This window comes from Castor canadensis, chromosome 1 (assembly GCF_047511655.1).
Source record: "Castor canadensis chromosome 1, mCasCan1.hap1v2, whole genome shotgun sequence".
Lineage (NCBI taxonomy): Eukaryota > Metazoa > Chordata > Mammalia > Rodentia > Castoridae > Castor > Castor canadensis.
The window spans coordinates 173,068,025-173,094,304 of record NC_133386.1 but is presented as its reverse complement, the minus strand read 5'-3'; the positions used below and the strand labels follow the sequence as shown (position 1 = coordinate 173,094,304).

The window sequence follows — 26,280 nt, the reverse complement described above, 5'->3', positions numbered from 1 at the left end:
TCTCCCTGTTTGCTGGCTACAATGAGATGAGTAGCTTTCTTCCACCATGTCTGTCCTCTGTGACATTCTGCCCAGAAGCAATGGAACCAAGTGACCATGAACTGAAATCCCTGAAATAATGAGCCAAAATAAACCTTTCCTCTCCTAAGTTTTATCTCAGCTACTTGAACCCACTGACAAAAAGCCAAATAATGCAAGATCATTTGTAAAAATATAATCATTTAATGCTTAACAAGTGAGATGATATCCTTACAATTAAATCTTTACCATTTTAGAGTTCTCTTTGACCAGTTCAATGCTGGAGCTCATTTGCAAGCATACTGTAATAGACAGTTTTTCAACCTGGGCAATTTCTACCCTCCCCTCCCCACACCCGCCCCCACCATCCTATCAGGGACATTTGGCAGTATCTAGAAATGTTTTTTAATGTCACAATTGTAGGGGCAGGGACAGGGGAGAGAATTCTAATAGCACTTAGTGGCAAGGATGCATGTGAGAGTTGCCTACAACAAGGAATTATCTGGCCCAAAATGTTGATGGTGTTGAGGGTGAGAAAGCTCATAGAAGGGTTTCTTTCCTTCCTAAAATTGGTATCATGGTGGCTGAAGTAAGCCAGGGATGAATAAGCCCCACTGTTTCCCTAAGTGCCAAACACGATAGCCCAGGGTCAGCATCATCCTCTTAGCTGAATAGAAGGAACAGAGATTCAACAACCAAACTTCCTACCCTGAAACCAGGTCCCCAAATGGGATTCCTCTGCAAGCATGTTGTTTACCCTCCCTGGACATAATTTGTCATTTGTGAAAAGTTCTTCTAGCTCTGAAACTCTCCAGTTTTAACAAATTCTGAAACTTGAACTTTGTAAACCTTTCTTTTGTGTCATATCTGATCCCAAGCCAAGCTTTCTCTTTCCTTTCAAAAATCTTTCAATTGCCCTTTCACTCAAAGATATTGCTTCTCTCTCTCCCTCTCTCTTTCTCTGCCCAGGCCCTTGTCATTGTCTGGATTATAGCAAAAAATTCCAAACTAACCTCCTTTTCCCCAGGGCTAATCCTTGAGAGATTCAAGGGCTTGGCCTGGATTCTCACAGCCCTGAGTATGACCTAAGGTCTGCTTTCTGTCCTCCTGCTGCTCTCTCCACAGCCCTTGGACAGCTGCTCATGCTCTGAAACGCTTCTCCATGGACGCTTCTCTGCAGTCGGCAGCACTGCCCCTTCTTTGCTCACATTCTAGTGCTGGCTCCCATTTTCCGCTGACAAGTTCCCACTGCCCTTCCCGGCAGCTCAGAGAGCAATACTGACCCTGGGGTAGGAGCCTCCTCACTTAGCAACTAGATAGAAGTGCCTGTAAATCCTGGGACTAACAGCCCACAGATTTTAGGGGAAAAAAAATCCGTACATTTGTGTACTGACAATGTGTTCATGCATCACATAGGCCAAGAGGACCTTGGCAAAGGCTCTTATTTTGCTCATCCAAATTAAATATTTTCCAAATTCCCAGACTTAGAAATAGTAATCCCTACCATGAGATAAAATTATTCTTGTACTTAACACTAAATATTGTCTAAAATAGAATTTTTTTCTTTTGCAGCACTAGGTTTAAACTCAGGGCCTCACGCTTGCTAAGGCAGACACTCTTACCACTTGAGTCACTCCACCAGCCCTTCTTTATGATGGATTTTTTTCAAGATAGGGTCTCTCGAACTATTTGCCCAGGCTGGATTCGAACTGTGATCCTCCTGATCTCTGCCTCCTGAGTAGATAGGATTATAAGCATGAGCCACCAGTGCCCAGCTAAACTACAGTTTTGATCACATATTAATTCTACTCAAAATCCTTCTATATTATATTAGCTAACTTTCTATCACTATAATTAATTAATGTAATTATTGTTAGCATAATATTATTAACATAATTAACTTATAGAAGGAAAGGTTTATATAGTTCAAAGCTCCAGTTCAAGATGGATAGACCTATCTCCTTTAGGGTCATCTCCCAATGACCAAAGGGCCTGCCACTAGGCTCTACTTCCTAAAGGTTCACAATACCTCTCAATAGTGCCACCCTGGAGACCAAATGTTTATTAAGATATGGGACTTTTTTTCTTTGTATATCAGTTATATGAGTGACATTTCCACTTTGATTTACATTGTATATTAGTTACTTTGCTCCTTGTCTCTCCTCCTCAATCCCCTCCCCATCACACTTACAGCAATCACAAGAGGTTTCTTTGTTCTATGTCATATAAGCATATGAGGTCCATCAACCATATACCCTTAGCCTATGAGCCTTTGAGAGACACTCCTATATCCATTTCCTAGGAAATCAAGTCCAGAATTCCACATGGCCTTTGATCTGTCCAATATGGTGCCCATTTATCCTTCCTTGCTCCTACCTTCTTCCTCTCATGTAGCACATACCAGCCACCAAACTAGAGGTGCCCTACACAATCACACCATGTTCTTTTCCTAGGCTTTTGTTCATACTCTTTGCTGACCTTGGTATGTCCTTCCCTGTACATTTTGTATAAAATCCTACCTAGCCCTTAAATTTCACAAACATAATGTTGAATAAAAGAAGCCACACAGATAATATTATAGTTTTTGAGTCCATTTATATAAAGTTCAAAACAGTAATACTAAATATATGCTGTTAGAAGGATACTGGTGCCACCTTTGGGAAGGAGAGATGGGGTCAGATTGGAAGAGGCATGATGGGGACTTTTGGGGTATGGATATGGTTCTCTTTGTTGACCTGGGTGGAGGTTTATAGCAGTAGGACATTTCACCATAATCCAGTGATCTGTATATACTTATGATTTGTGGATTTTTCTGTATTTTTATTTCGACTTAAAAAGTCAGCTTTAATGAGAGGAAATGTAATTCCTAGAAGTTTAGCTCAATTAACTCTTCTAACTGAGTTATAAAATTATAAGACTATAACTCAATTAGAATTTATATTCTAATATAATGAACTGGACATGGTGGCTGTAATCCCAATACTTGGGAGGCAAAAGCCAGAGGATCGTACATTCAAGGCAAGCTAGGCAACACCGGGAGCCTATGCCTCAAGGCCTTCTTCCTTGCCAAAAGCAATCCAGATGTAGGCCAATGTTAAGAGTGTCAGGAAGGCAGGAGGGCAGGTGAGGCAATATGCGATATGGAGACCCACCTGCCACCTCTCAACAGAAAACCTGAAATACAGATTTTCTCTTACGAAGTATCTCCTTTAAAGTGTTGTTTTTATTGAAGAAGGAGGAGGAGGAAGAGAGCACTTTATAGAGCCAACATACGAGTGTACATACTTCTCACCTTCTGCCTCATTTTCTGCTATGTTTTTATAATACTTCTATGCTTGTAAAAAAATGATCATTATAAAATTCAGAAAAGTAAAACAACAGAAACTTTTAAAAACATCGGCAAATTAAGACCATCCCAATTCCTAGCACCCAGCCTCTGTTAACATTGATGAAGACATCTTTCATCTTCAGACAGTTTTCAGTGGCCCTTTCCACTTCTGCCTGACCAAGGAATGCATTCATTTCTTCAGCAAATATTTGCTGAGTGCCTACTGTGCACCAGACCCAGTTTTAGCCAAAGGGATACAGCAGTGAACAAAATAGACAAAACTCCCAGCCCTTGTGGAGTCTGGATTCTGTGGGGAAAACAAACTAGAAACTAAATAAGTTAATTATATGTAAGTCGGAGGGTAATCGGTACTATGGAGAAGAAGAAAGCAGGGTAAGGTAGGTGGGGAGTTTGTGTATGAAGGGAGGGATTTTGTAATTTGACTGTTTCCAGTATGCCTCACTGAAAAGGCAACATTTGCATGAAGACTTGAACAAAACTGGGTCCAAGGGAAGAGCATTTCAGGTGGAAAGAGAACAAGTCAAAAGGCCGGAGGTCAGGAGCCCTTGCTGGACCACAGAACAGGGAGGGAGCGAAGAAGGCAATACATGAGATGAGGTTGGAGAAGGGAAGGCAGTCAGGTCCAAGGAGGCTTGAGGATAGCAAGGGGCTTTGGCTTTGTGAAACAGGCTGCTGGAGGGGTTTGAGCAGTGCCATGATTCCTTGGGCTGCCATGTTGACAGTGGATTTTAAGGGGCAAGAATAGAGTCAGGGACACCCCTGGAGAAGCACTGCAACTACAGATAAGAATGATGGCAGCATGGAACAGGATGATCAGGGTGGAAGTGGTGAGACGCTGCAGGTCTCCCGGTCCCTTGTGAAAGAAAACATGCTCTCCTCAGGCACTGGGTTTGGGCTGGAAGACTAAGAGAAGCAGCCAAGATGTTTGGCCTACACAGCTTGAAGAATGAAGGCATAATTACTGAGGTGGAGAAAACTACAGAAGGAGGAGGCTGGAGACAATGTGCACCTGGGTGACTATGAAGAGGTCTGTCTGTCTGTGTGCTTCAGTATGTTTCCTGACCGGTGGTTGGACGTACAATCCTGCAGTTCAAGTTTGACAGCTTAATGGCCTATCTCCCCTCACAAAAGTAAGTCAATTGAGGGTTTTCACGTTCCATTTTAACAAACATTCATCAATTTGGATACAGCACTTACCTGCTTAAAGACCTGTTTGTGGGCATGCTCTCTCTCTCTCCCTTTCTGCTGTAAGTTCTTTGAAGGTTGTGGCTGTGACTCAGGAAGTCAAAGACTATTATTAAAAATAACTGGAGCTAGGCATGGTGGAACATGTCTGTAATCCTAGCACTCAGGAGGCTGAGGCAGGAGGATGGTGAGTTTGAGGTCAGCTTGAGCTACATAGCAAAACCCTGTCTCAAAAAACCAAAAACCAAAATAAAACAAACAACAACAACAAAAACACAACTGGTCACAGCCAAGGCTGCATTATGTGGGCATTTGGGAGTACTAACAATTGTTGTAATTGTGGAAAGGCTGGGGAGGAGGCACTGATTTTACTTGGAAAAATGTGGTGTAAAGCCGTTAGGTATGAGGGGTTCTCAGGTTCAGACTGGAATGAGAAAGCAAGAATAAAGGAAGATAAAAGCCTTCCATTTTTCTCCTTTTATCTTAAGCCACCAGAATCACAAGAGAAATGAGAATGAAAGACATTTCTCTTCAGGGTAAGGGTAGTCACAGGCCCCAGCAACACAGAAGCCAGTCAGGTCAAAGGCAGGGATATCTAAAAGCTGTGCTGTTGTTGATAACTGATCATCTAATGCTTATTTTGTGCCAAGTATGGTACATGACTCCCTGCAAATATGACATTATTTAATCCCCGAAACAGCCCTATTGATAAGTACTGTTTATTGTATGCCTTTTACATAGGAGGACACTGAGGCACAGAGAGAGGCCTAATGACATCATACGGCTTGTAAGTGACACAGCGGGGACTTAGGCAGGGAGATTTGAAGGTGTATGCTTTTAACCACAAGTGAGTGTGCTGGCTCTGCAATGCAATTCTGTTGCCCAGAAAAATCTGGGAAGTAGAATTGAAAGAGAATTATATTTACACCTTTACCCTGGGAGCAAGGTGGTACAGAGAGCCCCTAGGGGGTGATGGAGAGAGGCCCCCACAGGAGTTCAGAATGGGGATGGTGCTGTTCCTCCCTTGCCAAATCCTCTGTGAGGATGGGTCTTTCTAGCCAGGTGTCAGTAGCTCATGCCTGTAATCCTAGCTACTCAGGAAGCAGAGATCAGGAGAATGTGGTTCGAGGACAGCCCTGGGCAAATAGTTCGCAGGACCCTATCTTGAAAATACCCAGCACGAAAAAGGGCTGGTATTATGGATCAAGTGTTAGAGTGCCTGCCTAGCAAGCATGAGGTCTTCAGTTCCAACCTTAGTATCACAAAAAAAACTTTTTTCTAGTTATTAAAGGCGTGAGCTCAGAAACCTATGGGCATTGCAAGTGCTCCAGTTACATCTGAATCACCCAAAGATGCCCTGTGAAGAACAGGAGTCAAACAATGATGAGTTAAAAAAAAAAATTAGAATGAAGTGAACTAAAGCTGTGTGTCCTTGCCTCAGAGCAGGAGAAAAAGGAAACCTCACAGACACACGCCATCGCTCTTAGCCCTGTAGAAGGGGCAGACCTGCCTCCACCCTGCTGGGCTGAGGCTCATTGCTCCTACTTCTGAAACAGAGGATACCTTGGGGTTCCCAAGAAAGAACAGAAGGCCCCTTGCCTTCCTTCCCATGAACAATCGACCAGAAGGAAGCAGGACACCAGGCCCTGGATTTCCCCACAGGAAACCGGGGTCCAGTTCCGGCCTCTGCTTCCCCTCCCTCACTGGCCCTGGTTGGGTTCCAGGTGAGTTTGGTAAACAGATGACAGGAAGGGGCAAGCTCAGGCAGATTTTTTTTTAAACTTTAACTTAAGTTGCATGTAGAAATAACCATTTTTTTAAATCTCCAATTCATCAGAGGTACTACAAGTATTTTACTTCACTTTTACCCTGAATGTAGCTTGTGTCTGCTTAGCACAGACGGAACAGAAAAGAATAGGCTCTTAACATACTTTGGTGATTTTGAGCTACTTCGTTACTTTCCTGAACCCCACTGCTCACCAGTGAAGGGGCAATATTATATCTACCTTATAGGCGTGTTGTGGTATATACTCATTTTTTCTGAGATGTGTCTCACTATGTAGCCCAGGCTAGTATTGAACTTATGATCCTCTTGCCTTAGTCCCCCCAGCGTTAGAATTACAGGTGTTTGCCATAATTCCTGGCTTAAAATATTAATTCTATGTGTAGACATATAGCACTACGTCTGAAACATAAGACTCTCCTTGAATTTGGCAGCCACCATCAGGTTTTAATTAGTAATTCACATGAAAATATGTAAGACAAAAATCCTAACTCTCTAAGACCTTACTGTCAGTCTTGGCTAGGATGCATACATATAAAATCACTTATGAAGCAGAGCTGTACCACAAAATTACCAGTCCAAATGGACAAGGCAGACGCAAGTGCCCCGAAGTTCCAGGAAGAGGCATCCATGTGATCAGAAGGGGCAGGACCCAAGTCGGATGGAGGAGAAGCAAGATTTAGACATGCAAAAAGTTGAAGGACAGAACGCCAGGCTGTGGGCTTTGTGCCACTGCAATTTGTAGCCTGCATTTTGCTCTCCAGGCACATACCCATGGAGTTTACCATGTACCCTCTACCTCATTAGATAGGAACAACAGATTGAGGAAGTCTGTCTTATAAATGAGCAAACTGAGCTTAGAAAAAGCCATGCAGCCACACCATCGGGTTGGTTTTGTCAAACACCTCGAGGCAAGATGTTGGGAGGATAAAAGGACAGACCTATCCAACACAGGTGGAGGAGTCTACTGAAAGAGGAAGGTGACTGTTACAGTTACAAACTATAATAAATATAATAAACTATATAATAAATATAATAAACTAAACTAATAATAAAAACCACACCAACAACAAGCTGTTACCATTTCTGAAGCACTTATTTACTACATCAGCCGTTATGAAAAATACTGTGTATTGACTCATTTGGTTCTTGTAATAATCCAATGAAATAGACATTTATTTTTGCTTTGTACAGTGCTTATAATCAAACTTAGGGCTTTGAGCATGCGAGGCAAGCACTCCACCATGGAGTTACATCTCCAGTCATTATTATTATCACCACCATCGTGTTATCATCACCATCATCTCTTGCAGAGAAAAATGGAAGCATGGAGATTCAGAAATGTTTCCCAAGGCTGCAAATTCAGCAGTTTTCCCCAAAGCTCAGGATCTGAACCACCATGGGAATTTTTTTTTCAACTCCTGAATCCTGCAGCAACCAGCTCTTCTGGAATATTTTTAGAAGAAGGGCCATGTATAAGTTTCATCCTAGTGGCTACGTGGCAGTAGGTACAGAACAGTAGGGTTCAGGGTGCAGCCTGAACCCTTTTCTCCTGTGCAGAAGGTGATGGCAGCTCATGCACCCCCACGCCGCCCTGTCCTCTTCAGGTTGAGTGTGTGTTCTATTCCTCTCGGCCGAACTTCCTCACACTTTGCCTTCCCAACCTCTGTCTTCAACAATCATCTACTTTGTCCTTGTCTGCTTTATAATCCAGTACCCAAAACCAAAAGAAAGCAATTCTCTTTTGTGACTTGACTGGTGCAAACACAAACAAACACAAAAACAAAACAGTGAGACCGTCTCTCCTGTTAATCAGAAAATCATACTTTCATTACTGTCATCTCAAATTGGGACAGGCTTTTAGCAACAGTCATTTTCTCTGGAGCTTGTGGTCAACCAAAACCCCCTTAAATCAAGTAAAAAACTTTTCCACTCCACAGGCAAAGGCATTTCTATACAGCTGGGAATTCCCAATGCTTAACTACATCATTTTAGGAATTTGAAGAAGAAATTACAAAAGCAATACATGTGTTCCATTTCAAATCAAAGAAAGCAGAAACGAGTAAAGAGCAAATGAATAATCACCCCATTCCCATCCCTCCTTCATTCTCCCCAAGGTAACCAGTATTAACATTTTGAAGTCTATCCTAACAAACTACCCAGTATACAAAGGTTCTTTTCAAAAATATTGTAATCTATGCAAAGTATCACAAACTCTGGCCTGCAGACTAAGTGTAACCTGTGGTCTGATTTTGTAAATGAAGTTTTATTGGAACACAACTACATCTATTTTGTACATGTCTAGAGCTGCTTTTCTACCAGAATCACAGACATGAGTAGTTATGGCAAAAGCTAGGTGGCACACAAAGCCTAAAATATGAATGATTTGGCCATTTTCAGAAAGTATTTGTCTCTCCCTGGGCTGTGCAGTACACTTCAACTGAGGATTCACTTAAGAAAATGTCATTGACATGCTTTTAGGTGATGGCTTACAGATCTTACATTCTTTAAAGAACTATCTAACATTTTGTAATATAAATGAAGTACCATTTACTGAATGATTCCACTATCAATGAAACTATAGAGCTTCTCCCTCAGAAAAAAAGCATGTCTGTTTTTCTGTATGAATTGTGCATAAATTCAGAATGTGCACAGGTGCTCTGAAAATGCTATCCATGGCACACCATCCCTAGGTTACCAATCCAGCTCCAGATAGAGTGTAATCCCAGTTTGCCAGGCCTTTGTCAGTGGTTTAAGACACAGCATATTTCTCTGTGATTCATTAGTATTTCCCGTCTTACGCCACTGACCTTGTGCCTGCTGTTCCAAAGGTCTTCCTCAGGCTGGCAGTCATGTGACTCCTTCTTCCTCCTGCCATCCTGTTTGTGAAGATAAACTCACTTCCGAGCTCACCTCCCACTAGGCACAGAACACCAGCATCAATCCGACCAGTGGACACCATCCTTCCTGCTGCTGTCCTCACCCTGACCTGCTTTCCTAGCCTTGGGTGCAAGCCCACATGGGAAAGACCCTTCAATCTCTAGCCCTTTGCCATATGGAACAGTCTTCCGGAACTTTCCTGAAAGCTGTAAATTTTCACAAACTGGGTTTTCCTTGCTGGCTCCTGCCGGTAAATTTGATGACTCTGGGGTTGCTAAATTTTAACAAGGCAAACTTGAGAAAAATGCTCCAGTAAAGCCAAATTTAATGACCAAGGAGAATGTCCATTGGTATTCGTGAGCTCTCCTACTGGCTAGAAAAGTCCTAGTAAATAAATAAATGGCTGGTCAGTCCATTCTTAATCAAACTGTTATAGTTTAATTTTTTTATTTCTAGTCTCAGTCTTGAAAGAGAATTGTCATCTTTGTCATTTACAAAGACAGAGTACACTGTAGTCTATTTAATGCCTCATAATGTCTATTAAACTATTCTTGCCCTTTGGGATAGAATTTCCTTTCCAGAAATCTGCCCTGATGAAAGAAAAAGAAATGTAAACAAGAAATTACTCTCAGATATGACTCTCTTGTTGTTATTGACAAAAGTCAGGATGAAGTTAAATGTCTAACAACAGGTGCCACCATGTAATTATGGGATGGAATATCATGTTTGCCTTAAAAATTATGCTCATGGAGATTTTTTAATTCTATGAAGGGAGTACTTATACCACATTAAATAAGCAAGTCTCAGTACCCTAAGTACTGTACAATCTCAACCAAATATGCATGTAGTAAGTCCAGAAGTAAAACAGCAAAGCATCATTTGATTTCTCTGAATAGCAGAATTAGCCTATGTTATACATTTATACCATTTCCAATTTTCTTGTGAGCATGTCCTGTTTTTTAACTCAAGAAAAAACTCATAAAACTTATTTCTGCATAGTGGGAGAGCAAGGTTTGGAATCCCATGGCTTAGATTTCTGTCCTGATTCTGAGTCCTTGGATAAGTGACTCAAGCTCTCCAGACTTGCTTCTTCACTCATAAGTGGAGGTAGTAACAGTGCCCGAATCTCATTTATTAGGAAGGTCGTGTACATCACACATGGACCACTCTTACGTTCTTTTTGGTAAGTGATGGGAGCCACTCTAAAGTTTGATGGGTGAAGTTCAGTTGCTCTCCCACCACCTGAAAGCCAGTCTTAGACCAAATCTTCCACTTCTACCAACATTGGCAAAGCTTTTATTAGTGCCCAGTAATAGCCTGGTTTCTACAGCCTCTACTGCAGGCTTAGTGAAATCCTTGTTTGTGCCTTTTCAGCTGCTTGGACCCACCTCCATCTTGCATGAATGGGTCCCCAAGGTCATTGTCACCAAATTTCAGAGGGAAGTTTGGGGTCCTCTACAGACAGCTTCCAGTAACTAAGAACTTCTCCAAATTGCTACATAAGGTGATAAGTAGGGGTCTTGACTCTTTTATCTATTTTTCACACTGGGTGCAGACATCAATAATCAAATATTTCAGCCAGTCTACAAATCTTGAATATCACTCACTGAGAGCTCCTCTCTAGCATTCATCAACATACTACTAATTTCACCAATGAAAACCCATTTCTGACCTTAAGTTTGCTAATAAGCAAAACATTTGATGTTTCTCAAAGGTTAAGGTATCTGAAGCACTTCAAATGGCCTCTTTGAAATAACCCTCTTCTGTTAAAATGAGAGCTAACCACAGGTTAGAATGGGAACTGCCTATGGGGTGAGACCTCAAATGATAGACATAAATACCTCACAGTCTGTGCTGAAGTGTTTCAGAGTAATTACATAGCACCTGTAAAGCAAGAAAGATCATCCCTGTCACAGGTAAGTGCTCAACAAACCATGTGGTTACTAAACCTGATGTAAAAATTCTAGATAGCTCTATATTTTGAATTTTATACTTTTCACATGTACTCTTGTACAGATTTTGAACTACACTTCCCTTCCTTCATTCCTTCCTTCCTTCCTTCCTTCGTTCCTTCCTTCCTTTCTTCTTTCCTTCCTTCTTTCCTTCTTTTTTTCAATGTTTGAAACAATTCTGAGCCTATTTCTGATTAACATGGAATTCTGAGCCAGGTCATGGAAAGTGGTCACAACCGTCCCTGAAAGGAATCATTTAGGGTCTTTGCCCAGTTGGATGTGAAGTCATCAGCCCTTCTAACTCAATGGTGAGTCTTAGTAATGAGCAGCCAGTTGCTTTAAGAATCCCTTTTGCAAAAGCATGACCTCTATTGAAACATAAAATTGTTCCTTCTTTCAACCCAGTAATACACTTTCTCAAGTCTATTCTGAAGCAGTTCCAGCCAGTGTCTAGTATGCAGTCCCTGGCTTATGACTGGTATTTTAAAGCACATGCAGATTTTTAAACAGAGACTATGGGGGCGGGTACCAGCATTACCAAATAGTAGAGTTTTATGAATTTATTTTTTCCATGCTTTTCTAAAGTGTAGCCATGGGGGAGAGAGACTGGGTGGTAAAGGGTTTCCAATCTGAATCCAGAGAGAAAAGAGCAGGCTGTACCCCTGAGGCTGCTAGGTCTGGAGAGGGTCCCCTCCACCACCTCTTCCAGGTCTCATGCCCCTCAGGAATCCCATAAGAGGCCCCGTTTGGTATTCTGAGAGCTCTCCATTCAGGGAGGTCTTATCTGAGAAATTAAAGTACAAAGTATTTGGCTCAGATGACAGGATTAAGTGTCATTCTTCTCATTCTGCAAGGAACAGATCCGAAGGACCAGCCATGCCTTACTGAGGCAGTCTGGCATACTCAGTGCTGCCTGAGGCTCGCCTGGGATTTCCTAAAGCTGCTTTTTTCTGCTGGCTGCCGGGCTTCTCCAGAGATGGGGTGCTAGTATAATACTCCTCTTTGTTCTCTTGGGGCAGAATTTTCCCTCCTGACTACATCACTCATTCTCAGCTCTGTATTTCCAGGTTGGTGTTGACAGACAGAATAGGTCTACATAATAAGAGAATGGTAATGCTAACAATAACAGGAGCTAGCATTTATAGAGGATTCTTTGTAAACCGGTACCAGGCTAAGCACCAGGCATTCACAAAGTCACATGTAGCGAGCTCTCACTGCCTACACACCTGAGTTTTCTGCATGCTCCCAGAGATCTGCCTTCATCTGGGCCTTCAGGAGCAATGGCTGTTTCACTGAAGATGTGCAGAGATGCAGGTAGTCATGGAGTCACAACAGCACAGACCTAAAAAGTTCCTATTTGCTGTCTCCTCCCACCACCAGGCAGCCCTTTTCTAGGGCTCATCTCTGCTGGTTCTCTCCCCCATTCTCAGTCTCCATTAGACCTTTGATTTTCCAGAGCTGATAAATGCCTTGTGGAGCCTGAAAGACTCCTCAGATTAAAGAAAGTGGGTGGGCCTGCAGAGCACAGCTACGTGGCCTCAAGCACATCCCTCTTGGGGAGGGGGTTTTCAGCAAATCCCAGCCACTACCTGAGCTGCTATAATTCTTTCTTTCTTTCTTCTTTCCTTCCTTCCTTTCTTTTCTTTTTTCTTTTTTCTTTTTTGCAGCACTGGATTTTGAACTCAGGGCCTCACACTTTGCTAGGCAGGTGCTCTTTCTGCTTGAGCCACTCCACCAGCCATTTTTGCCATGGGTCTTTTTGAGACGGGGGGGTCTCACAAACTCTTTGTCTAGGTTGGCTTCAAACTGTGATCCTCCTGATCTCTGCCTACTGAGTAGTTAGGATTAAAGGCATGAGCCACTAGTTCCCAGCTCTCATGACATTCTTGAGAGGGAAAAACTCTGTAACATCATCATTCCCATTTTGCCCGTAATGTAACCTGTTCAGAGGTCAACATGCCCACTGTCACTCAGCCAGAAGCAGAACCAAGACTCCAGGGATGTGGATGGTTTTAATGACTCTGCTTACTGTGACCACAGGTCCCAATTAACCCCAGAGAGCCCCAGCTTAAGCCTGTGTTCTTCACACTCAAGCACCCTGTGTGGAACCCTCGGTCACCCTAACTACAACATAGGCTCCCCTGTTGTCACATCCACAGTTTCTGGCATGCAGAAGTGCCCAATGAGTATCTTCAGCTTGCGGTTGATCTCCAAACCAGCTATAATCCTTCTGCCTCTGAATGATGGAAGCTTCCAGATGAAACTCTGACTTGAGCATATGCATGTGAAGAAAGCTTAGTTTTCCAAGACTACCAGGCAAAGAAGCCAACCAAATTCATTTCTGTCTGTATGCCAGGTTCCATTTATTACACTGTGAGCTCTGCAGCCCAGTGTTGTGGTGGGGAGGGAGTTGGGGGAGGCTCAAGCAGCCTGGTGACCACTGTAGACAGCAGCACAAAGATGCTTGCTCAGCTGGCCTTGCAGATCCTGTCACCTCCCCATCCCACCTGCCTCCTCCTAAGAGAGTCAGGGACAGAGATGGATTGCACTTGTTTATGGGCTAGTGTTTCAAGTGAGAGTTGAATGGAGGCCAAATAGAACTGATTAATTCTCTCGGTTCTGAGAGAGATAAGGGGAAGCTCTCTCTCCACCACAACTGGCTCTGAGGTGGTCCAGAGTCACTGCCAAGTACTCACCCGGGGCCTTTCACTGCTCTACTTTCAGTGCAAGTTCAGCTTTGAGCATTAGAGAAAATAGCCTTTTCCTACTGGCCTGCTGTTCCTCTAGGAAATCAGCTCTGTGCTTTTATATTTTCAGGATGTTGACTTTAAGCAGCACAGAGCACAAGGGCAGGACCCCTCCCTGCTTTCCTCTCAGTTCACGAATTCCAGCACCTGCACAGATAGGTAACAGTGTAGTGCTTAAAAGCAAACTCTGTATATATAAAATGTACTTTGATCCTCTTCACACCTCCATATCCTTTCCTTTACCCTTCCCTCCCCCCACTAACCCTCCTACACAGTCCACTATTTACATTCACATCCCATTGTCAGCACCATCATCATTATCATCATCACTTTGGATCTAGGGTCCACGAATGAGTGAGAGAGCATGGCATATTTGACCTTTTGAGTTTGGCTTCTCTCACTCAGCATGATGATCTCAGTTCCATCCTTTTGCTTACAAATACGATAATTAAGAAAATGTAGTATATATCCACAAGGGAGTTTTATAAAGAAGGACAAAATTATGTCAATTGCAGGAAAATGGATGGAACTGGAGACAATCATGGTAAGCAAAATAAATGAGACTCAGTCAAAAAATCAAAAAACAAGACTGTGAAGCCAGAATGCCAGGGTGAGAGTCCCAGCCCTCCTGCTATGAATGTGGGCCTCGATTTCCTCATCTGTAAAGTGGGAGAATAACGGTAACCCTTCCAAAAGCAACAGGTGCTAAAGGGGATAGCTCTTGGAACAGGTTCTGACACATAGTGTTAAATATATGTGCACTTTACATTGCCATTATTTGTGGCAGGCTAGCAAGGAGAATGAACATGACTGCAGGTATATGAGTAATAGGGAGGAGGAAACAGTACCAACCCAGTCAGCACATGCTGCCCCGCAAGTTAGCAGCCTGAGTCCATGGCATGCAGACCCAGGGTTTCTAAAATCCTTCATGTGTTTCAGGAGAAGCACGAAGTCCAGACTTTGCACAATATCTTCTAATTTGTAAGTTCTGACAATGAAGTAAACACATTAAACCCTGGGCTGCACTAAACGGAATAGCTGACGGGCCTGATCCAGTGGGGGCTCCAGTCTACAGGGTCTACTCACCTACTCCATCCCGTCACTGCAGTGGCAGTGACATCAGAATTCTGCAGCCCTGGGAGCCACAGAGGTGGGGAATTGTTTTTTCATTATGTCTGAAGTAGGATCTGACAATAGAAAAGGAGGAGAGGACAGAGGTTGGCAGTTGAGACATAGATGTGGAGTGGTGTAAGTTGACAGTGCCCAGCACGGGGGACACTCTGGAGACAAAGGCATCCCAGCCCAGGAAAGCTTCTCACTAGGTTGGGGAAGCAGGCCTAGTGCACATGTAGGTGGCTATTTTAAATGACACCAGAAAAAAATCTTTCAATCATGAAACCACCTTTGCTCTCCAGTCACCTTCTTAGCCTAAAAGCAACTGTATGTCTCTATATATAGATATATAATGGTTCCTGCCTCATAGCTGCCAAAAGAAATAAAATGATAGACTAACATAATGCATAGCACATAGTAATTACTCAACAAATATTATGAATATGAGGAATAATTATTTAATTACTTAAATAAAGCAACAGAAATTCATGCAGTACTCAATGATGTGCACAAATTTTAAAACCAGACACCACACAGGAAATATTAAGATTTTGAGGGGAGGTCTTGCATCTTATTTACTATAAAATCCCCAACCCGGAACACAATGCCAAATGTGAGTTAGGAGGCCAACAAAGTTTCACTGAACAAGGGGCTCCATCATCAGGGAACCCAGAATGTGTAAGCTGTCAGTAGGGAGATATTTCAGCTGCTCAAATCATCAGAGGGATAATCGAGGCACAAGTAGGTGAGTGGAGGACCAGCCGCACCCCACTCACAGTGGGAAGCACTCAGCTTGGGAAGTCATTTCAGATTCCAGCAGTCAGGAGGTACCGCAGGCACAAAGACCAGGAAGCAACATTTCCATTTTGAAATTACAAGAAAACAAATAGGAATCACCAGGCAAAGCTTCATAAATCAAGGAAGCTTTGAAGAAGAAATTATTTATAAAAAAAAGTGGTTGTCACCTTGGCTAAGCATGAGTGGCGCTGGGGAGAACCTGGTGTTTTTGAGTCTATTAATGTCCTATGGTCTTGCTGTCAACGCTTCCACTTAAGTAGACCACGCTGCACCTGCATCCTAAGTAAATGCCACACACGTGAGAATAACTTGCAGTGTGGCATGTCCTGGCCTCTCCAGTAAAATGAACAACGTAAACAAGTCCCAGTGTGGCTGCTCTCCCTGAACACCTATTCTGGTCCTACCCTAAGTAATTCCAGTTCCCCCACAGGAAAATGGGAGTTAATGAACTGTGCAGTAACTTTTTATTTCCATAAACTCTACTCATTTCACATTATCCAGCCCAGCACATAAGCAGACAATATTTATAGACAGATCTCAGCTCCATGCGTAGATGATGACTTAAAAGAACACAGTGAAGGTCAAATGATCAAATGAAATACTGTGAAATCTTTCAAAACCGACACCTGAAGAAGATCATTAGTGAGTCAAGTGTTTCAGTCAGGGCTGGGCAAACTACACAATTACTCCTCACATCCTCAGTTCAATTAACAGTGCTATTTATAGCACATTCACTCACTCACTCACTCACTCACTCACTTAACAAGGTTTCCATATCTGCTGCCACCTTGTCAGGTACTGAGTTAATCACTGGAACACAAAGGTGAACAAGAAGATGCCAGTCTAGTGTGTGAGAGAGATTAACCCAACTGTCACACAAATACAAAAAACTATGAGGAGGTCTGCATAGGAAAGATGAGTGCAAAACAGAAAGCAGATGGGGCATAATGCGAAAGTCCAGAGAGAGCTAAATGCCGAAAGAGTAGTTAACCAGGCCAAGAGGGAGATGAAAGAGTTCAAAGAAGATAGCAGACTCATTAATCCACTGGTGGCATGCCAGAGGAGATAAAGGCAGTAAGTTCTGGCAAGAGTTCCAAAATACATGAGAGTAAGGAACAAAGGTGAGATGTAGCTCAGTGGCAGAGCACTTGCCTAGCATTTGTGAGGCCCTGGGGTTCCATCCCCAGCATTGCAAAAAAATAAGATGTTATCTTGGGCTACTTGGGTAAGGTTTTGGAGACCGTGGCAAGGAGCCTTTAGACTGTATTCTGAAGCAGTGGAAAGCCACAGAAGAGCTTTAAGCAAAGTGGACAATATGGTCAGATGCATATCTTGAAAATACGGTACAAGTGACAGTGTCAAAAACTAAATCTGCTAATCGGGCTTCAGTAAAAAAATCTTTTCCCCCACAGTAAAAAAATCCTCTTGTCCCATCCAACCATTTGGACAAATACTACATTTCCCAGCCTCCTTTGCAACTAGATGCCTCTTGTGACTAAATTATGGCCAAGCAGAATGTGCAAGTGGGTGGGGCTTCTAAGGCCCTCTGTTAGGAGGAGAGCCATAATAGCCCTTTTGCTTTCCTCCATTCTGCATTCCCAGAAACTAAGGGCTGCCATCTTGGACCATAAGGAAGAAGCCATGTGTGGAGGAGTGACAAGAGAAAACAATCCTGGGATCCTGACATTGTGGAATGCTTTACCAGCCCTCAAGTACTCCTTCAACTTTTAAATTCATGTATGCCTTTTTTGAAGGGGAGAGGGGGAGAGAGTGAGAGCACAAGCCTAGCTATGAAGTCCAGGCTGAACTTGAACTCACTATCCTCCTGCCTCAGCCTTCCAAGAGCTGGAATTACAGGCATGTACCACCACGCCCAGCTATATACACTTTTTTATATACAAAGTAACTGCACTTATTTAAAATGTGCTGGCTGGTGTGTTCTCACAGCTTTTCATAAAACCTTCTGGGAACCAACACACCAAGGTTCAGAACATTTCTGTCACCCTCAAAAGATTCCCGCGCCTCTTTGCAATCATCCCCTCTCACCACTGATACACTTTCTGTTGATACTTTTCACTTTGTATAACTTTATATATACTGTATGTGCTCTTTTGTGTCTGGCTGCTTTCATTCAGCATAATTTTTAATTAACATTTTGATGGTGCTAGGTGTTGAACTCAGGGCTTCAGATTTGCTAGGCAGGACTCTAACAGGTAAGCCACACCCCCAGCCCTCTTTTGCTTTAGTTACTTTTTGATTAGGGTCTTGCAGCTTTTGCCTGAGTTGGCCTGGACTGCAATCCTTTTATTTCTGCCTCTCCCATAGCTGGGATGACAAGTGTGCACTGACACGCCCAGCTAACTGGTGAGGTGGAATCTCGTTAACTTTTGCCCTGGCTGGCGGAGAACCACATCCTCTCAATCTCTGCCTCCCAAGTAGTTAGAATTACAGGCATGTGCCACCACATCCAGCTCAGCAGAATTACTTTGAGATTCATCTATGTTGCTCTATCAAGATCATTCCTTTTTATTACAGTCATATACTATTGTATAGATATACCATCTTTTGTGAACTGAGTTGTTTATTGTTTTGGACTATTATAAACATGTATTGTATTCTCCTCCACAAATTATTCATACTTGTTTTTATAAAGAAATACTTTTTAAAAAAATTATTTGCCATGATTAAAACTGGAAGATATGTCAGGTGGATCCTTGGCTGTACACACCCAGATCAATGTACACATTGACACAATGTACACATAGCCTAAGGGCTGAAATCACCCTGTAGAAGCCAAACTACAATCAGGTGGGACTAGAATTGAAGCCCAGCACCCCACTTCCTAGCTCTGGGACCTTGTGCAAATTCCTCAGTCTTGCCAAACTTCAGTTTTCTTATCTGTAAAACCTTTGCTGGGCTGTTGTAAAAGGGTACATGGAGCAGAACACGAGGGCGCAGAGATCCTGAATTCATCACTGTGAAGAATCCTTTTCTGAACTCTCCTTATCTGTGCCCCCAAAATAGAGCCCCAATAAAAGAACTCAGCTGCCATAAACCTTCTCCCCAGAGTTTTGCAATAGAGCCAGTGACTGCTGTCACTTGAGATGGTACCAGGTTAAGGAAACACCTAGACATACAGTGTCACAAAACTATTATATCTAGAGCCAGGTGCCAGTGACTCACACCTGTAATCCTAATTACCTGGGAGGCTGAGATCAAGAGGATCACAGCCACAGGCCACTGGGACAAAATAGTTTTTGAGACCCCCGTCTCAATGGAAAAAAGCTGAGTGTGGTGGCACACACCTGTCATTCCACCTATGGTGGAAAGCTTAAAATAGGAGGATTGTGGTCCAGGCTGGTCTGGGCAAAAAGCAAGACCTATCTCCAAAAACACAGAGCAAAAAGGGCTGGAGAAATGTCTCAAGTGGCAGAACACCTGTCCAGCAAGCACATAACGCCTGAGTTCAAATCCCAGTACCATCAAAAATAAAAACATGTATCTTTCATCTATTCTCCTCAGGGTCTATTTATCCTTCTTAAAAGTCATTTGCTTCCTAATAAGCACTCTTCTCCCCATTTTCTTCCCCTATTTCACCACTGGCTTTTTTGAGCCTCCAGCTTTCAGATAACAGATTGTGGAACTTCTCAGCTTCCATAATCACACAAGCCAATTCCTTCAAATAAATCTATTATATTTCTATATTTCAATCTCTATTTCTATCTCTACCTCTATATCTATGTCCTTCTGACTGTTTCTTTGGAAAACTCTTCTTTCATAAACCCTAAATGCTAACCACCTTCTTGAGTCTCATTTTTCTGTGAATTCCTGTGTATGTATGTGAATAAAAATCTCTTTTCTTTTGCTAATCTCTTGTCAGTTTAGTTCACAGTTTAATTCATGTGTCAAGCTGGTTAAGATTGAATAGATTTATTACAAGTTTCTAAAATGAGTTTTAGTATCAGCAGCATTTCAATGCAAGACAGAGTTTGGAGTTCTCTTTCTTAAGATAAAATTTGGGGATTATTGGCATGTTCATAATGGGAGATTATAGAAAGTTTTTATTTACCTTTCGAGAAATCTACCTAGGAAATAAAGATTCTGTGCCTATCACAATAATTTTCGTGTCTTTGATTATTGAAGAGAACGAAATCTTCTCTTCAGAAAGATTTCTACTTAATCAAGTGTTCAAAAATTTTAACATTTTTGACAACTTCCCCAAATCAAATCTAAATCAAGTTTCCTTGACCTTGAACTGACTTTGAAATCAAGAGGGCTCCTGGAAAATCTCAAAAGATTTGTCCTCTCATTTTGACAAAGCAGAGATGTTTAAGAATGAGGTATATTTGATATTCTAAAGCATAAGACGTGCTATCAAGTAGGAAGGTACCTAACCTTCCCTGTGCTATTTAGGTCAGGATATATGTTACTAATGTAAGTACCTCAAAAATTATATAAGGTTCCTAAGAAGTCTGTAAATGTTCTTGATTTCTGGGTATATGCCCTGGTATAATGTTATCCATCATAATTTCCTTTAGTAGTCTTAAATGTCACATGTCACAGAGACAACCAAGTTCCTTTGTCTATTTCATTATAATGAACTCTCATCAGATCTTTAACTGTGCACATTAAGCCTGTTGTCACTCACAGATAGTTATGATTTTATTCTTATGCTCTTCTAAGTCTTCCTACAATCAGCCACAGGCCAGAGTGATTCATCCTCGACAAAAGAGTCTGTTTCAGAAACCCACAGAAGGGAGATGACAGGTACTCAGAAATATAGGCATCTGATGACATTGCCTAAATAGCTTTAAAATGCACACTGAGGGAGGGTTTCCAGAACTGACAGAGAAGCTGATGGCTTCATAAAACTGCTAACCCAAGATCAAGCAGAGCAAGAATTAATTCCGTGGAACTAAATGAACAGATTAAGAGTAAATCTAATTTTTATGGTTATTTTCTTTGGAATGTTGTTGGTTCTTCAATGTTATACTTCATGGATCCAAGGAACTCTCTTTTTTTCTTATAACTTAGAACAATTTTGTCAATTATACTTAAGTAAAACAGAAATGAAGCATTCATCTTTTTCTCTCTACCTGATTACTCCAGAATTCAGACACTCTTTTGAATATTCTTATTTTCACAGCAATAGAGTTATTTGCATAAGTTCAATATGCAAATAACTATGTTCTCCTTATAATGGTAATAACCAATGTTTCCAATTATGTCACATTATAGGGTCTTGCTCCGTAGACCCAGCTGGCTGTGATCTTGCAATCCTCCTGTCTCGGCCTTCCAAGTCCTGGGATTATAGACATGTGCCACCATATCTGGTTCCAACTTTAGGATATTTTGGGGACCTTGAGAAAAGAGGAATTCAACTTAATCTATAGGTACAAGGTAATACTGACAGCAGTTTGGGGCTTGGCTTCCTAACCCTCAAGAGGCTTTTTAAAGTACAATCTGAGATTCTTTATAAAAGTTCCAGTGAAGCAAACTTTAAAAAGGCTTAGTAGCCAGGTGCTGGTGGCTCACGCCTGTAATCCTAGCTACTCAGGAGGCAAAGATCAGGAGGATCACAGTTCAAAGCCAGCCTGGGCAAATAGTTCCTGAGACCCTATCCCAAAAAAATCCAACACAGAAAATGGCTGGTGGAGTGGCTCAAGGTGTAGACCCTGAATTCAAACCCTAGCACTGTAAAAAAACAAACAAACAAACAAAAAAACTTAGTAGTCAACTACCATTTTTGTTGTAGTTGACCATTGGCCTGCAATGGTCAGGCCAAGTTAAATGAGGCTTGACTTATTTTGTAAGCAAGAATAATCTTACTTTGATTCTTTTATCAAAGTAGGAGCAATTATAGAAAGAAATTTTATGTTGAATGGAAAACTATCACATTCTAGTTCTATTCATTGTCTGGGCTATTTTTGCCTCTTTGTCAGCTGGATCCACTGAACATAGAAGAATTATTGTAATACAGATAGCAATCAACTTAATACCAACCATCAGTAATAAATGTTTCCAGTTTTCCTTCCATTACTGAAAGCGAAAACTGTACTTTTCCCAAAGCCCTATAAACTGAAGTTGGACAACTTGATATAACTTTAAAGGATTTATCACAATGGTTTGGGCCATTCAGAAAGGACCACCCCCATGGTTGGAAATAACCATGCCTGTGACTTTACCATTTCCATCCTCACTCCATCATCTAAAGATCCTTGGTGCCCAATGTCCAGAAATCACCACTGACTGCACTCCAGACTTCCAAAAATAAGTTTATAGTTTGCTCCAATCATTAATCTGTTTTTCTTTTGTTTCCATAGAAATGTTCTTCATTAAATGCCTGATTGCTTGTACCATATAAAGGCCTAACATTGATGAATACAGTACTCCCACACCTATTCCACTGCCCCAACAAGAGACACAACTAGGTAACTGGTCTGACCTTTTCCAAGACGACTGGCTCCTTAAGATACGGAGCAGTCAGTAACTGGGCTCCTTATCTGTAAAACTTTTAGAGACAATTTAGATGAAGCAAATGAAGAGATCCAGAATATACCACTGTGAAGAGTGTTTTGTTTTGTTTTTTTCCTGAACTCCTTTATCTGCTTAGAAACAGAGCTTCCCAAAGGAATTCAACAACCATAAATCCTCTCTCTGGGAATTCTGCAAGTAGGGAAGATTGATTCCTATCACTGGAGATGAGAGGTTGACACTGGGATAAGAAATCACCTAAATATTATGGCTATCATATCTCCAATCTGTTCTCCAAAGGATCTGTTTATCTTCCCTAAAAGTCATTTGTTAGCCTCTAAGCCCCTCTCCTCCTTTCATTCCCTGAGTATGATGGCATGTAAGGCTCAGCTTCTAACCGTTTCCTTGGGTCGCATTTTTCTACAAAACTCCATGTAGATACATGAGGGGTATCAGTGAGGGGGGGAGGAGGTGAGGAAATGGTGAAGGAGGGTGAATATAATACAAATACTGTGTACACATGTATGTTGATGGAAAAATGAGACCTGTTGAAACTATTCCAGAAATGGAGGGAGTGGAGATAAAGGAGAATGATGGAAGGGGTGATTTCAAGTATGATATATTTGATATATTGCAAGAACTCTTGTGAATGCCACAATGTGCCCCCACCCAGTGCAACTATTTAAAAAATAGTTTAAAAAAAGAATTCCCCCCAAAATAAAAAGTTGTTCATCGTAAAAAAAAAAAAATCTCGCCAATCTGTCTTTTGTCAGTCTAATTTGCAGTCCTCTAATTACAAAACATAAAGGGTAGAGGAAAAGGTTTTCCACACTTTCCCCCACCACTCCCCGAGGGTAAGTGAAACAGCATCTGCCCCAAAGTTGGTATTAAGTTGATTGCTATCTGTATTACAGTAATTCTTCTCTGTCCAATGGATTCAGCTGAGGGGCACAGAAAATCCACGAAGTAAACATGGAGGGAAATATCTTTCCCACTCCCCTTTGGCTTGAGATTTCATATCACCTTTATACTTCATTTCCCATTGACCTCTGTGGGAATCCGCCCAGATGTCATAGCAGGTCTTTATTTTTTATTGCCCCTAACTAGACACGGTTTGAACAACCACTTACCCTGACTTTTAATTGGGTCCTTAAGAATGGTTTAGATTCTTTAAATAGCCATGACCTTCCCAGGGAACATTTTAACACTCGTTTCAAGAGCTTAACAACTTTGAATGAAACAATCTAATGGATCCTTTGTCAGCTACCTGCTTTGGGGTAGTGCAAGAAGGAGGACCAATGTTAAGGACACCACAGGGGTGCTGTCAATCAATGAGGAATATGGGGCATTCTATAGGACAAGAGCCTGGAGCCAGACCCAGGGTATTCAAACAAGTAGAACTGGGAAAAAAGGAGGTGTGGAGGGAAGGAAGAGGGGAAATGTCAGAGACAAAAGAAAATCAGAAGGTAGATCAATCTAATGCAATGTTAGTTGAATCTTAATTCCAAAAAACCAGTGTTAAAGATACTTTTGAGGGACTAGGGATGTAGGTCAGTGGTAGAACACTTGCCTAGCATGTGTAAGGCCCAGGGTTTGATGCCCAGCACTGGAAAAACAAAGATCACAGGGCTGATCACCAGTGTGGTGGTATATGTCTGTAATCTCAGCAATCAGGAAGGTGAGTTTTAGGTCAGCCTGGGGTACATAGTGAGATTGTGAAAGAAAGAAAGAAAAGAAGGAAGGAAGGAAGGAAGGAGAAAGAGAGAAAGAAAAGGGAGAAAAGGAGGAAGGGAGGAAGGGAGGAAAAAGGGAAGGGAAGGAAAGGAGGAAAATTTGGGGGGAAAATTTATTGTGAAGTGGGTATTAGAAGATTTGATTAGAAATGAATCAGATTGTTGTGTATGATAGTTATAATGGTGTTTTGTGTGTGTACATATATGTTTGTCCTTATCTATTGGAGATACACACTAAACATTTGGGGTCAAGAGCTATAACATCTGCATTTCACCTTAAATATATTAGAAAAGAAAATAATTGTATATTTTGATGTGGGTGAGTACTAATTAAACAAGAAAAGAAAAATGTTGATAATTATTAAACATGTATAATAAGAAGAGACTCATGACCCATATGAAGAAAATGCCAAGTGAGGACAGAAGCAGAGACTGAGCTGATGCTACAAGCTAAGTGGAGCCTACATGCTAAGGACCAGCAAAGACTGCTGGCAACACCAGAAGCTAAGAGGAAGTCATGAATAGAGTTTCCCCTAATGTACACTAGCAGCAGCAATGTGTGCCTTTTTATTTTACTTTGCATCATGTGTAATCTCAAACATGCAAAATTAGAATAGTATTATGAACCCTCTCTATAACCATCACCAATGTTTAATAATTATCAACATTTTTCTTTTCTTGTTCTAGTAACATGAAGCTGACTAATACAGTTAGGGAGGACCTTATTCTGAGGAGTAACTTGGGGAGGGGCTATCATGAGCAAACTGTGTCTCTCCACAACTCTTGCATTGAAGCCCAAGCCCCTGTACCTCAGTGTTCACAGATAGGACTTTAAAGAGGTAATTAAGTTAAATGAGGTCATATGGGTGGGCCCTAACCAACCGTCACTGGTTTTCTTATAACAAGAGATTAGGACACAGTCAGGCACGGATGAATGAAGATACAGGGAGAAGACAGCTGTCTATGAGCTGAGGACACAGGCCTCAGAAGAATCCAACCCTGCAAATACCTTGGTCTCAAACTTTGAGACTTCAGAATTGTGAGAAAAGAATTTCTGTCGTTTAATCCATCCAGTCTGGGGTGCTCTGTTGAGGCAGGCTGCGAAAATTCATACAGGGACTTAAAAATGACACAGAGGATTAAAACACAGGTGGTGAAGCCAAGTTGATGCTCTGTCATTACCACCCTGTCATGGAGTGCTTCCTTCGGGGTATGCCTCTCCTGTATCCTGGTGAAGACCAAGTCAACCAGCTGTTAGAGGTGGGGCTGGATTCACTTAAGCACATTAGTGGTTCTCACTGTGGGCACTTTTTTTTTTTTTCTAAGAATAGGTTCATGATCTAATCTGGGCAAGTCAAGCTTGGAAAAACATTTGCTAGACTTCTGGGAAACAAATTTTCTTTTCTGAGAAATCTGCTGGGATGTGGAAAAGGAAGCAGGTAGCCCTAGATCTATGGACAACGAACTTGCCATCACGAGTTGAGATCGTTTTACTGTGAAAGATCTCCCAGAAGGCAGAGAACAGAGAAAAGAAAACCTTTAGGGACATTATTGATGTCAGTATTAAACTTAAATGTCTTTGTAATTATATGGGACGATAGATGCCCATTCTTAAATCTGTTACTACAGAATCCTTGTATGAAAACATCCTACTTCAATGGTTACATAATCAAAAATTTTAAATATGCATACATTATTCTTATAATTTTAGAGAAATAACTAAAAGTAATCAATTGTATCAAAACCCAAAGAATTATTTTTTTTAATTCCATAATAAGAATAAGAAAAAAAAATAGGAGGAACTTTCTAACAGGAGCCTATTTCTATAAATCAGTTAAATCATTATAAGCAATTGTAGCAGTTACTATTTATAGTGGTCTCTGTTTCAGGCTCTGTATGAAGCATAGAATATACAGCATCTGATTTAATCCCATGAATCTACAAATACCTGCATTTTATAGATGAGGAAACAAAGATGTCAAGAATGTAAATAATCTACCCAAGATTGCACAGTGAGGAAGAAGCTCAACAAAGATTGAATCTCTCGAATCTAACTCCGTGCCCTGCACTCTGAGCCAGTCTTAAGCAGGTAGCATGCACAGTTCTGATCCTCACACCACCTTGCAAGGTAGGGCTGAAAGAGATGAAGAAATCAGTACACACTTTGAGTAGCATGGTTGGGGTGGGGTGGAGGGGTTCCCACAACTGGTGGTTATGCAAAAAACTGAATTACAAGGCACAGAGATTA

At 41.6% G+C, this 26,280-nt stretch overlaps 1 protein-coding gene across 7 annotated transcripts in view; it reads right to left on the bottom strand.

Annotated features, from left to right (window-relative positions):
* The window catches only part of Prr5l (proline rich 5 like), a 160,786-nt gene that overhangs the window by 96,323 nt on the left and 38,183 nt on the right, over positions 1–26,280 (bottom strand). Inside the window, exon 1 of one of the 7 annotated variants that reach the window (XM_074044609.1) lies at positions 9,146–14,150. The exons of the other annotated variants lie outside the window; for them this stretch is intronic. The gene's annotated coding sequence lies outside the window, so the exon portion shown is untranslated. Of the gene's footprint in view, positions 1–9,145; positions 14,151–26,280 lie in introns of those variants that run through there. 7 annotated transcript variants of the gene reach the window in all.